Raw genomic sequence first — 12,426 nt, 5'->3', positions numbered from 1 at the left:
CATGACCCTACACTACGCAAACACTACAACACTATCCTAAACCCTAAAACACTACGCCCAGCATGACCCTACACTACGCAAACACTACAACACTACCCTAAACCCTAAAACACTAGCCCCAGCATGACCCTACACTACGCAAACACTACAACACAACCCTAAACCCTAAAACACTACCCCCAGCATGACCCTACACTACGCAAACACTACAACACTACCCTAAACCCTAAAACACTACCCCCAGCATGACCCTACACTACGCAAACACTACAACACAACCCTAAACCCTAAAACACTACCCCCAGCATGACCCTACACTAAACAACCACCACAACTCTACACTACACTAACACAACACTACACTACACAACACTACACTACACTACACAATCACTAACCCACGAAAAAATTAACACAAACCCACTTACCTCTCTCGTCATCGTGGTTTTCACAACGCAAATGCATTTACCATACATGCCTTTAAAACGTAATTCTTTGTAAAGGCATGCGCGGCAAATGCACATGCGTTTTGAAAAAATGCGGGATAATGGTATGCGAGGTCAATGACCTTGCGGGATAATGGTATGCGGACTGAAAGTCTGCGGGATTAAAAATGCGGGAAAATGGCTGCAAACCATGATTAGCAGCAGACTTCCCTGGTGAGCACTAGCTTTACTACAGTGATCTAATGAGCAACTAGAGTGCTAACATTCAGAATTTATGGCAAATGTGTGACACATCTGAATGCCTTCTTGATAGAACCAAAGTAAACAAGCATTGAAAATGCAATAGATCTCGCCCTCGTTTAAGTTAAAGCCATTCTGTTTGTAATGAGGTGGCTTTTTAGCTTTGCTTTTATTAGTGTTTTTAAAACTTTCATGTAAATAACATGCATATGTATGCATATATGTATATGTATGCATGCATTTATATTTATATAGATATGCAGATTATATATGTTTATATATGTATATTACCTACTGGCGATAGCCAGTGGGTATATATAGTTAGTATTTTTTCTCTATGGGATTTCTGAAAATTCTATGTCTAATAACTTTGGCGTTTGTGGACGGAAGTGGCTGAAATTTTCAGGAAAATGGCACATTTTGTGTCTGAGCAGCCCCTGAAAATTTGGGGGGGTTTTGTCAAGGGGGGGCCGAGAAAAAAGGGGGGTCCCAAAACGCATTTTTCCCATTCATTTTTCCATAGGGCGGTTGGACTCACTTTTAGCTCGAACGGCTGAATAGATTTACATGAAACTTGGCAAAATTGTAGATATGGTTTGCCCGACGTGCCTTTGCTATGTCTCAATATATGTGCTCCAGTGGATTTTGAGAAATGAACGTTTAAAAATATATATATATCTGTGACAGCGTTCCGGTTAGCGCCCCGGTTCGCGTACCTGACGCGTAACGGAACTTCGCGAAGCGAAGCTTATTGGCTCTCCGGTGTCTGTCAACATTCTAAACAGTCCGGAGCGGCCGCCATCTTGTCTCTCGGTACGATCGAGAGACAAGATGTGGTGAAAAACAAAGGGGGAAATGAAGGAAAGGGGGCAAGGTAGACCACTCCTGACCCCCTAGGATTGATGAGGGGGATATTAAAGTGCCCCGCGGGGCAAAAAATAAAAATAAAAAATTTGTGCGATTTTACGCCGTAGAGGCGCGTCCCGGTACTCGAACCGGGCAGCTCACCGGGCAGCTAACCGGGCAGCTAACCGGCAGCGTAGCTGTCAACATTGTAAACAGTCCGGAGCGGCCGCCATCTTGTCTCTCGGTAGGTTCGAGAGACAAGATGTGGTGAAAAAAGAAGGGGGAAATGAAGGAAAGGGGGCAAGGTAAACCCCTCCTGACCCCCTAGGATTGATGGGGGGGATATTAAAGTCCCCCGCGATTTTTCGCGGTAGAGGCGCTTCCCGGTACGCGAACCGGGCAGCTAACCGGCAGCGTAACGGGAGTCCGCCATCTTGTGTTTTTGGAGCGTCCGGTTCGCGTACCGGGTAGCGTCCCGGTAAGCGTAATAAGGGGAAAAACAAGAGAAACAGTAAAAAAAAAATTAAGGGAATAGATTTCCAGCAAACTTGGCAAAATTGTAGGGACTGTTTGTTTGATGTGCCTTTGCAAGGCCTCAAGATATGTGCACGTGTGGATTTTGTCTAATTAAGGTTAAAAAAAATATATATATCTGTAAGCGTGCTCCGGCACGCTTACGTTACGGGTTTTGTTTGCGCTGCAGAGCCGATACGTCACGGTTATGCGACGCGTCATGAGGCGTCTCACGTGGCTACGTGATACGTCACGTAATAAAGAATATATTTTACAGCTATAGATATTAGCTTTTAAAAAACCAATGAAATTCACTGAAAAAACCATAGGTTATAGACCATATATAGTTAGGAATTTGCATTTACAAAACCTTGAAAATTCACTGAAAAAACCATAGGTTAGAGACCATATATAGTTAGCTGGACATTTTATTGACATAAAACCAATGAAATTCCATATATAGTTAGTTGCACTAACTATATATCGCGCACCCGCAATCCACTGCTGATGATGTCACATATTACATCATTCATGACATGGTCAGTGACATCACTGATGACATCACTGATGACATCTCAAATGACATCACTGATGACATCACTGATGACATCTCAAATGACATCACTGATGACATCATGACACACCAATACCAGTTACTACATACGCACTCACTGATTCCTACGTCTACACACACATTCACTCATTCACCCATACAATCACTCATACATACAGTCACTCATTATTACAACACTATCATATGCACTCATACACCTATGCAGACACTCACACACTGCCACTCATCCATGGAGTTACTCACACACCTAGTCAGTCCTGTAAAGAATCAATCACACTTCCATTTCCTCATCTATACAGTTAAACACAGAACACCATACTTCAGTGACATCACTGATGACATCACTGATGACATCTCAAATGACATCACTGATGACATCTCAAATGATATCACTGATGACATCATGACACACCAATACCAGTTACTACATACGCACTCACTGATTCCTACGTCTACACACACATTCACTCATTCACCCATACAATCACTCATACATACAGTCACTCATTATTACAACACTATCATATGCACTCATACACCTAGTCAGTCCTGTGAAGAATCAATCACACTTCGATTTCCTCATCTATACAGTTAAACACAGAACACCATACTTTTCACACATATACTAACACATACTTACTCTCTTATACAATCACTGATACAAGTACACATTGATATGCACAGAGTCACACACCTCCCAGCCAGCCACACACACACTCAGTCTTCCATACATCCACTCATTCTTCAATATGTAAAACATATTTAAACTTTACAAAAACACACAGACACTAGATGATGTCATCAGTGATGTCATTTGAGATGTCATCAGTGATGTCATCAGTGATGTCATTTGAGATGTCATCAGTGATGTCATCAGTGATGTCACTGACCATGTCATGAATGATGTAATATGTGACATCATCAGCAGTGGATTGCGGGTGCGCGATATATAGTTAGTGCAACTAACTATATATGGAATTTCATTGGTTTTATGTCAATAAAATGTCCAGCTAACTATATATGGTCTCTAACCTATGGTTTTTTCAGTGAATATATATATATATATATATATATGTATGTATATATATATATATATATATATATATATATATATATATATATATATATATATATATATATATATATATATATATATATATAAATATAGAAAGCTGTGTGAATGTTGGTCTGATTGTGGGAGTTTTAAGAAAGCACGCAAGATTGGGGCTGTAAGCTTAGAAGCGTTGTGCAGATGGACATTCTTGCATAGTAATGAATGACTGCTATTGTGGTCGCACTTTTCACCTGTGAGAAAAAGTTCTGTATGCTCTTTAAGACAGTGATATGTAAATGGGAGAAACCACTGCTTATGAATAAACGTGCTACCTTATATAATCACATACAACATGACAACCAACAGGTACACCTAGCAGACACAACAACACTACGTACTGTGGGAACCGTGGCTAGCCATGTACACAGACCAAATATGGTATGGCACTTCTGCCACACAATGCAGAATGCGGGGAGAGATGGGAGCAAAGTATGTACGAAGGTGGCAAGTGATTCTCGATTATAAAAGTATACAATGCAAAGTGTTGAGGGGATGTGCTGGACAGACTTGCGTATGCAGAGCACAGACATGTATATGTCAACATACACTGATGGTCTATTGAGTGAAGAGCACAGTGGACGCAATCATGATAGTACAGTCAGTAGGGAAGATTAAGCAAACATAGCGTGTACGTGCCCCCTCCCCCCAAATCTTTAGCTTAGTGGGCTGGCTCTGTGTACGCAAGGTTAGCGTAGGGGTATGAATAAAATGCACATTTCTCTGGGTGTGGTTCTCTTCCGGAATGGCAAACATTTCTGCCAGGTCTGCGCAGCCCACAATGCCACAAGGCTGACACCATGAGAGAAGGTGGCTGCGTGAATGATGCTCTCAATCTGCTGGTACCGAGAAACCATCATGGCCGCTTCGACGCACATATGCCCCACAGTTCAAGTTTCAACATCGCTGTATGTGAAAGAGCGCCCACCACGTGAAGGCAAAGCTCCTGGGCCAAGGTCTGCGAGCTTGGAAGGCTCCTGAGATCAATGCTGGCTACCGCGACACAGGCACACAGCGCCCAGGCTGCGGCCTAGCGTTGTAGAGTGCTCTGTATACTACTAACACAGTAGTCCAACAGGTGCCAACAGGTTCGACCAGGTGCACCCTACTCTAGGTCCCAACAGTGGAACCGTGTCTTGATCCCACAATGGATGATGTTAGGACTGCATCTAAGAGTGGAGATGAAGGTACTCCCTTCGACCAGGTGCAACCAACTCTAGGTCCCAACAGTGGAACGGTGTCTTGATCCCACAATGGACGATGTTAGAACTGCATCTGAGATTGGAGATGAAGCTACTCCCTTCGACCAGGTGCAACCAACTCTAGATCCCAACAGTGGAAAGGTGTCTTGATCCCACAATGGACGAAGTCCGATATTACTTGCTGCTTGGTTTTACACAACTCCCTCCGTTGAGGTGCATCAGGCTCTGTGCTTCCGTAGCTAACTGCTGCAAATGAATATTCTGCTTGGTTGAAAGCAGTTGGTGAAGTATACCGTGGTACAGCAGGTCCGAACAGTGAAAAGGGGTCTTTATTCTATGATTGAGGCTATCAGAAGTTAAAGTCTGTGATGATTTCTCTGTCTGTGATGATTTCTCTGTACCCCCTCCGATGAGGTGGAACCAACTCCGTGCTTTTGAATCCAACGGTACGTGGCTGTGGGGCGTTAATGACCACTGCCTCTGGCCTACACTGTGGTGAGCAGGGTTCACAATTCAGATTGAGCGGTGATTGTTTAAATACAGAATCCAGTAGTCCAGTAACTACAACGTCTATTGAAATATATACAATATCCTTTTAGTATACTTGCTTGAAGAACTTTATTTAGATGAGTTATAGGTTTAGTACAATGACCAAATTCTTCTTCGTAGTGGAAAAGAACACTGAATAACAGTCTACACTGTGGACAGCAGAGATCTCAATTCGAATTGTTTTGATTAATTTATTGCAGAGATTTCTGTAATGTATGTTGTTGTATTTTGTGAAGAGGAAGTGAGAAAAAGTATTCTTCCTTCAATTTACACTGCAGACAGCAGTGTTCACAAATCAGATGGAGTCGCTGTTGTAGATGACGCAGTCCTGTAGGCAAAAGACATTGGTCCGGTGCGCTCTGTCCGCACCACGCATATGCAACAATGCAGGCTCCGCACTGGCTTTTTGTTGCTTCATGTATTACAAACTGGGCAGCTCAAGTCCACGTCACGTGGCTGTGGGCCCTATCTGACCGCTCTCTCTGGCCTACACTGCAGACACCAGTGTTCACATTTCAGATTGAGTCGCTATTGCAGATGATGTAGTGTTCATGGCAACAGATATTGCTCCTAGTACGGCCCGCCCGCAGCACGCATCATCGCTGGCTGTGCACATGCTAAATGCTTTTGATGTGGCTATCTGAGTGCAGTACAAAAGAGGGTGGTGATGGACGGAGCATCTGAATCAATCAAACACTCACACCCAGTCAAAGGATCTGGGTTTAATCCATCACCGTTCTTTAGCCCACTCTGCCACCCCAGTTCAGACATGGCTATATGCAAATCAGTCTGACCCTGTGTCTCATGGGAACAGTCCAGCCCGAACTGCCAAGCCATGTCTTCCCTGGACTGGAAACAAGCTTCCGAGGACCGGTTTCTGGCATTCCAACCGTCTTCAGCCCGGCTTGCTTGAATCCAGTGGCAAAGTGAGCCAGAGACTCACGTCTGAGCATACCCTGCCACACTTATGGCGGCCAAAAGCGGTACAAAAGGGGGTGGTGATGGACGGAGCATCTGAATCAATCAAACACTCACACCCAGTCAAAAGATCTGGGTTTGATCCATCACCGTTCTTTAGCCCACTCTGCCACCCCAGTTCAGACATGGCTATATGCAAGTCAGTCTGACCCTGTGCCTCATGGGAACAGTCCAGTCCGAACTGCCAAGCCATGTCTTCCCTGGACCGGAAACAAGCTTCCGAGGACCGGTTTCTGGCATTCCAGCCGTCTTCAGCCCGGCTTGCTTGAATCCAGTGGCAAAGTGAGCCAGGGACTCACATCTGAGCATACCCTGCCACACTTATGGCGGCCAAAAGCGGTACAAAACGGGGTGGTGATGGACGGAGCATCCAAATCAATCAAACACTCACACCCAGTCAAAAGATCTTTTGACTGGGTGTGAGTGTTTGATTGGTTCAGATGCTCCGTCCATCACCACCCCCTTTTGTACCGCTGAGTGCACTAGTACTGATGGACCCTTTATGAGACATTCTTTTTGTGTATTATTTCAGATCTATTGCCTGTGTCTCAGTATACCACAAGTTGTGGTTCTTTTACAATAGAATTATTTCTGTATTATTTCACATCTACTGTTCCTACCTTACTGCAGCACAAATTATTGACCCTTTTATTGTTGAATCTCTGTGTGTGATCCAATGGTAGTTGATGCTAGCAGCAGCCATTCCCTGAGGGCTGGTTTACACTCACCCCACAAGCATCCAGCACAGACGTCACTGGATATGTGACCCTGGTAATAAAAAGGAGTCATGCAAACGTTCCTGTACCCACTTCCACAATCTATCTGTGCCCGTGTGTTCATTATCTATGCATGATATTTCCCCTGGGCCGTACCACATTACATTGTACTGTGGACAGCGTATGCAACCATGTTACCTCTGACAGTGGGGAAAACTTTGGTTATGTAACTTTTAAGTGCATGGCTATCTCAGGTCGAAGGCTACTTTACAGACCATGAATATTGATGAAGATGATGGTTGCATGTTGTGTGTAGTGTAAGATATGTGTACATAGCAAAAAGTTTTCAAAAAAGATCTCTAAGCAGAAGAGGTGTGTCTCATCAAATGATGTAGAGAGAATGACTAAAATGGGTGGTGTTCTCCAATTGCCACAATGGGAAATGTTATGAACTAATCGAATGCTTTTTTTAAGGTCACATGGAAATCATGCACCCAGCGTGCAAGGAGACCGCACCCAACACGATTTTGAGAAAATATATTTACTATAATATTACTTTATTATAGTTAGAAATATATAAATGTTTAAAATATTTTAGATTATTGCTTGCTCTCATTTACACTTTTAAGTTATTTGGATATAGTTTTGAGACATACAAAAAAATGAGGGAATGGCACGACACCATACGTCTATGACGTAACACGGGGCCTGGCAGCATGCACTCGTCGCATACACAACGTGCAGCGGGCGCGACCCCATATGCACATGAGGTAACGCACGGCTTGGTACTGCGTACCCATCGCATATTAAAGTAGCAGCTGGTGCAACCTCATATGCATATGTTGTTACACGGGACCCAGTGCAACGAACCCGTCGGATACAAAATGCGCATCATTTACGATTTTAGCAATATGGCGGATAGGATTTGTGTGCTGATGGAGCTTGGTACACTACCGGTACGGGACTCTAGTTTTCTAAAAAAAAAAAAAAGAAATGATACACATAGGGGTAGATTCCAATTCGGGAAAAACCGCTCCGAATAGCCATACGGAGTGTTTTCCCGTACAAATCGTACCCTGCAACGTCCCCCGTACGTACGACGAAGTACGATTCGTACCAGGAGCTGGACTCCGTACGAATCGTACAGGGACTGTACAAATCAAATCCCCGTACGAATCTCCCTCGGAACCCGCTGTACACAACATCCGCATAGTTCGCGGCTGGTTTTTCAGACCCAGCAAGTACGATTTGTGTCGGGTACGCACCGTATGCCGCTTTTTCTACAGGAGCCGAAAACATCCGGAGAAGCAGAGTTCGCCTCAAAACAGGTACGGAACGCCCCCCCGGTACAGTTCATACACCCCATGATCGCAGGGGTACGGTGCGTACCCCTGCGATCATGGGGTGTACGGACTGTACGGTGTGTATGTGATTGTGTGCTTTTCCGTATGAATCGCCCTTACCTGACGTGGACCGTACAAATCGCGTCCTCATACCCCGGTCCGGATAGTACTCTTCGGGTCGTACGGCATGTTTACGATTCGTACAGAGAGGGCTCCGGATGCGAATCATACAGACGTTTTTTTTCCAGGATCGAAACCGACCCCATATTGTTTTTTGAAGATATAAAACATTACATAATTTTTAAAGTTAAAAAAAGGATAAGAGTTCCAAAATATTAGAAAAAAACCCAAAAAATATAGGTTTTATAAATATTAAAATATGAAATTAACATTTAAAGAACCTTCGAAATTCACTGAAAAAAACATTGGTTTTACAGATGTTATAGTTAGGAATTAGCATTTAAAAAACCTTTGAAATTTACTAAAAAACCATAGGTATCAGGGACGTTATAGTTAGTTGGACATTTGACTCATCCACGTGATAATCTGATGCACATATTGATGCCCTAATATAAACTTTGGTACACCCACTCTAAAATACAGACCACTATTTTTGAAACCATACACACACAACAATGCCAGATACTACATACCACCAACTATTTCCTAGGCCTATACACACATCCAGTCACTCATACATGCAGTTACTCATCAATACAGTACTATAATATGCACTCATACACCTATACATACAGTCACACTCCGCCACTCATCCATAGAGTTACTCATTCATGCAAAGAATCAATCACATTCCCATTTACTCTTGTATACAGTTATACACACCAACTCAGTTATTTATACACACACCACATCACTTATTTATGTAGATACTAACAAATACTTACTGTTTTATACAATCACTGATACAAGCAGACATTTATTTATACACCCACTCTTCAAATATCTTACTCTCACGTATAGTCATTTATATACTCCAACACTCACATATACTGCCTTAAAACATATGTAGTTACTCACACATATACCACTGAGACATCTATTCATTCACCAACACACCCATACATACACTATCTCACCCATACAGCCCTTCCCAGATGCATTTTTGAATCCATACAACCAGTGAATCACCCACTCAGACATCTATGCACAGAGTCACACATACCCCCACCCACCCACACAGACACTCAGGCACCCATACAGATACTCAGACAACAAATTAAAAACCCATATAGACAATCATGTAGCTATTCACCAACCCTTGCACCAGCTTACACACCAACTGAGAGACTAATACAGACTTTCACACAGTTTAGTCACTAACCCATGCATTCAGTAAAACACGTTCAATTACTCACTTATACTGTCAGTCATGCACCTACTAAATATTCCATTCAGGCACTTGTAAATCCACTCATTCTTCAACACATCTTGGCATAGATATATATGAACAATATTTAAACTTTACAAAAACACACATTCACTGGATGATTTCATTGGTGATGTCATCTGTTATATCATTTGAGATGTCATCAGTGATGTCATCAGTGATGTCACTGACCATGTCATGAGTGATGTAATATGTGACGTCATCAGCAGTGCATTGCGGGCACACGAGTTATAGTTAGCTCAACTAACTATACCGGGCAAATTACTGTGGTTTTATATGAGTCAAATGTCCAACTAATTATAACGTCCCAGAAACATATGGTTTTTTTAGTGAATATATATATATATATATGCTTCGAGAGTAGACTTGATGTGATTTGCTGGGTTCGTAAAACGTAGGAAAAATACCAAAGTGGCTCTTCATGACTGGGCCCTGAACTTATTTTGTGGCATAGGATTCCTGTTTTTGAATCTGCATCGGCAATGCAGCTGTAATTGCATGCATGGGTTGTGCTCCCATAATCAGGTTGGAAGGCTGCAATGTATGCTGTCCCTTGCGCTCATATATGACATTTGGCAGGCATGTGTGGGGATTGGGATCTGCATTAAACACTTGGCATAGCCATTTACTAAGTTGCTCTGAATCGGCATGATGTACTTTTGTCGGAGAGAACATGGCGGCTGGCTAGAGGGCCGGTTGGGAGCTCCCGAGCTCTCAGGCACAGAATGTGAATTCACTACAGCGCAAAGTGTGGCGAAGTGGTGTTACTTACAGGAAATTGACTGTAGAATTACCATTGGACCTGCAGGTGTCATTGACGTCCCCCTCCAGCTCTGTCGGACAGGGAGCTGAGCGTAGAACCCAGAGTCACAGTGGTGAATCTTACACCTCCATCGAGCCACGGAGCACCGCCAGACATGGTGTGGGGGAAGGTGGTGTCGGTGCTGTGTTCTAACAGGAAAGCTGCCACCTGGGTCTTCTTCTGGGGAGAGCCCAGGTCAGCCCCAACATCAGCAGCACCGGTAACAGCCAAATCAGCTTGGCAAGCGGCAGAGAGGCAGCAAGAAAAGGAACAGGACCAACTACAGCGCCCAGGAAAGAGAGAGCGGTGAGAAAAGGGCAGCCTGACAGATTTGAACACAGAAGTAGAGAACAACTAACCAGGGTAGGTTTGTGGGCAAAGGGGGGAGACTCACTTCCCACACAGAGCAACAGGGTTAGGAAGCCAAGAGCAGGCATAAATCACTCAGAGGCACTGAAAGAGCAGCTACAGGACATCGCTCTGAATAGGAGGGCAAGGTACTATATGAGGAGCAGAATACTGGCAGCAAGTCTCACAATAACACCAGATTTGAACCAGAATCCTATCACTACTGTAACTACTGCTACAATACACAACAGTAACAAAAAAAATTTGCCTACCCCCCCAAGCCCCAACTCTGACAAGCGTAATGGGCCCAAACGTACAAATCACCCTTTCTCTTTGATCATCTTTCAAAGTCAAGCAGACACTCCCAAGCAAAACAATAGCACCAGTAGGAGAGCAGAGCCAAATAGGGAACAAATCTGTAGTGATGGAGGCAAGCTCACTGTCTGACTTTCCAACTAGCAATAACAAAAATTCAGGCTCTTGAAATGATTGATGCCACAGGGGAGGAACCCCTCCCAGTTTCCGTAGAGATGGATGGGCAGCCAAACACATGGGTTGAGAGCAATGCAGAAGGAGCAAGGGGTACGGCAAAACTAATTGAGTCCCTGATTGCCGAAATGAGGGAGAATTTTGCCACCTTGTAGAAAAACCAACATAGGATCCAGGGTGCCTGTGCAGTACTAGAGACTAAAATCAACTAAATAATGAAATGTATTATCGCAGTAGAATCCACGATAGAGGAGATAGGGAAGAGCGTGGAGTCAAATAAGGAGGAGATAAAGGCCCTGAAAGAAAGTAAAAAAAGACCTAAGGGGGACAATAGAGTCAATGGAAAACTAGGCCAGGTGCAATAAGCTAAGAGTCCTAAATGTTCTGCAGATGATATCAAAGGCTATGTGATCACTCTTCTGAATGAGTTCTTCCCGTGGGTTGAAACAAAGGTACTGGCAGAAGATATCCAGAGGGTACATAGGGATCCTTTCAGTAAAGGTAAACAAAGGAAGAACCCGATAAAGATTCTGATCAACTTTAGAAATTACACTTTAAGGGAAAGAATCCTAAGTGAGGCAATAGGAGCTGGCTCCCACACTAAGGATGATTGGACCTTTAGAATAAGATCAGACATCTGAAAAGCAACTCTGGATAGGAAGTGGGAATTAGGTCAATATATGAAGGAATTGAAATCCCTGGGAGCGACAGGAAAAATGCGCTTCCCTGCATCCCCGAGAATAATGTGGGGCAACCAGATGTACAACCTAAGAGAATCCAAGGAAGTAGCATCCTTAATAGTCAAAATTAAGGCGCAAAAAGTGTAAAGAATATCTGAAGAGTAAGGGGCTTGAAGTGGCG

The sequence above is a fragment of the Lissotriton helveticus genome, chromosome 3_1 (assembly GCF_964261635.1).
Source record: "Lissotriton helveticus chromosome 3_1, aLisHel1.1, whole genome shotgun sequence".
Taxonomy (NCBI): Eukaryota; Metazoa; Chordata; class Amphibia; order Caudata; family Salamandridae; genus Lissotriton; species Lissotriton helveticus.
Note: the sequence above shows the minus strand (reverse complement) of the source record.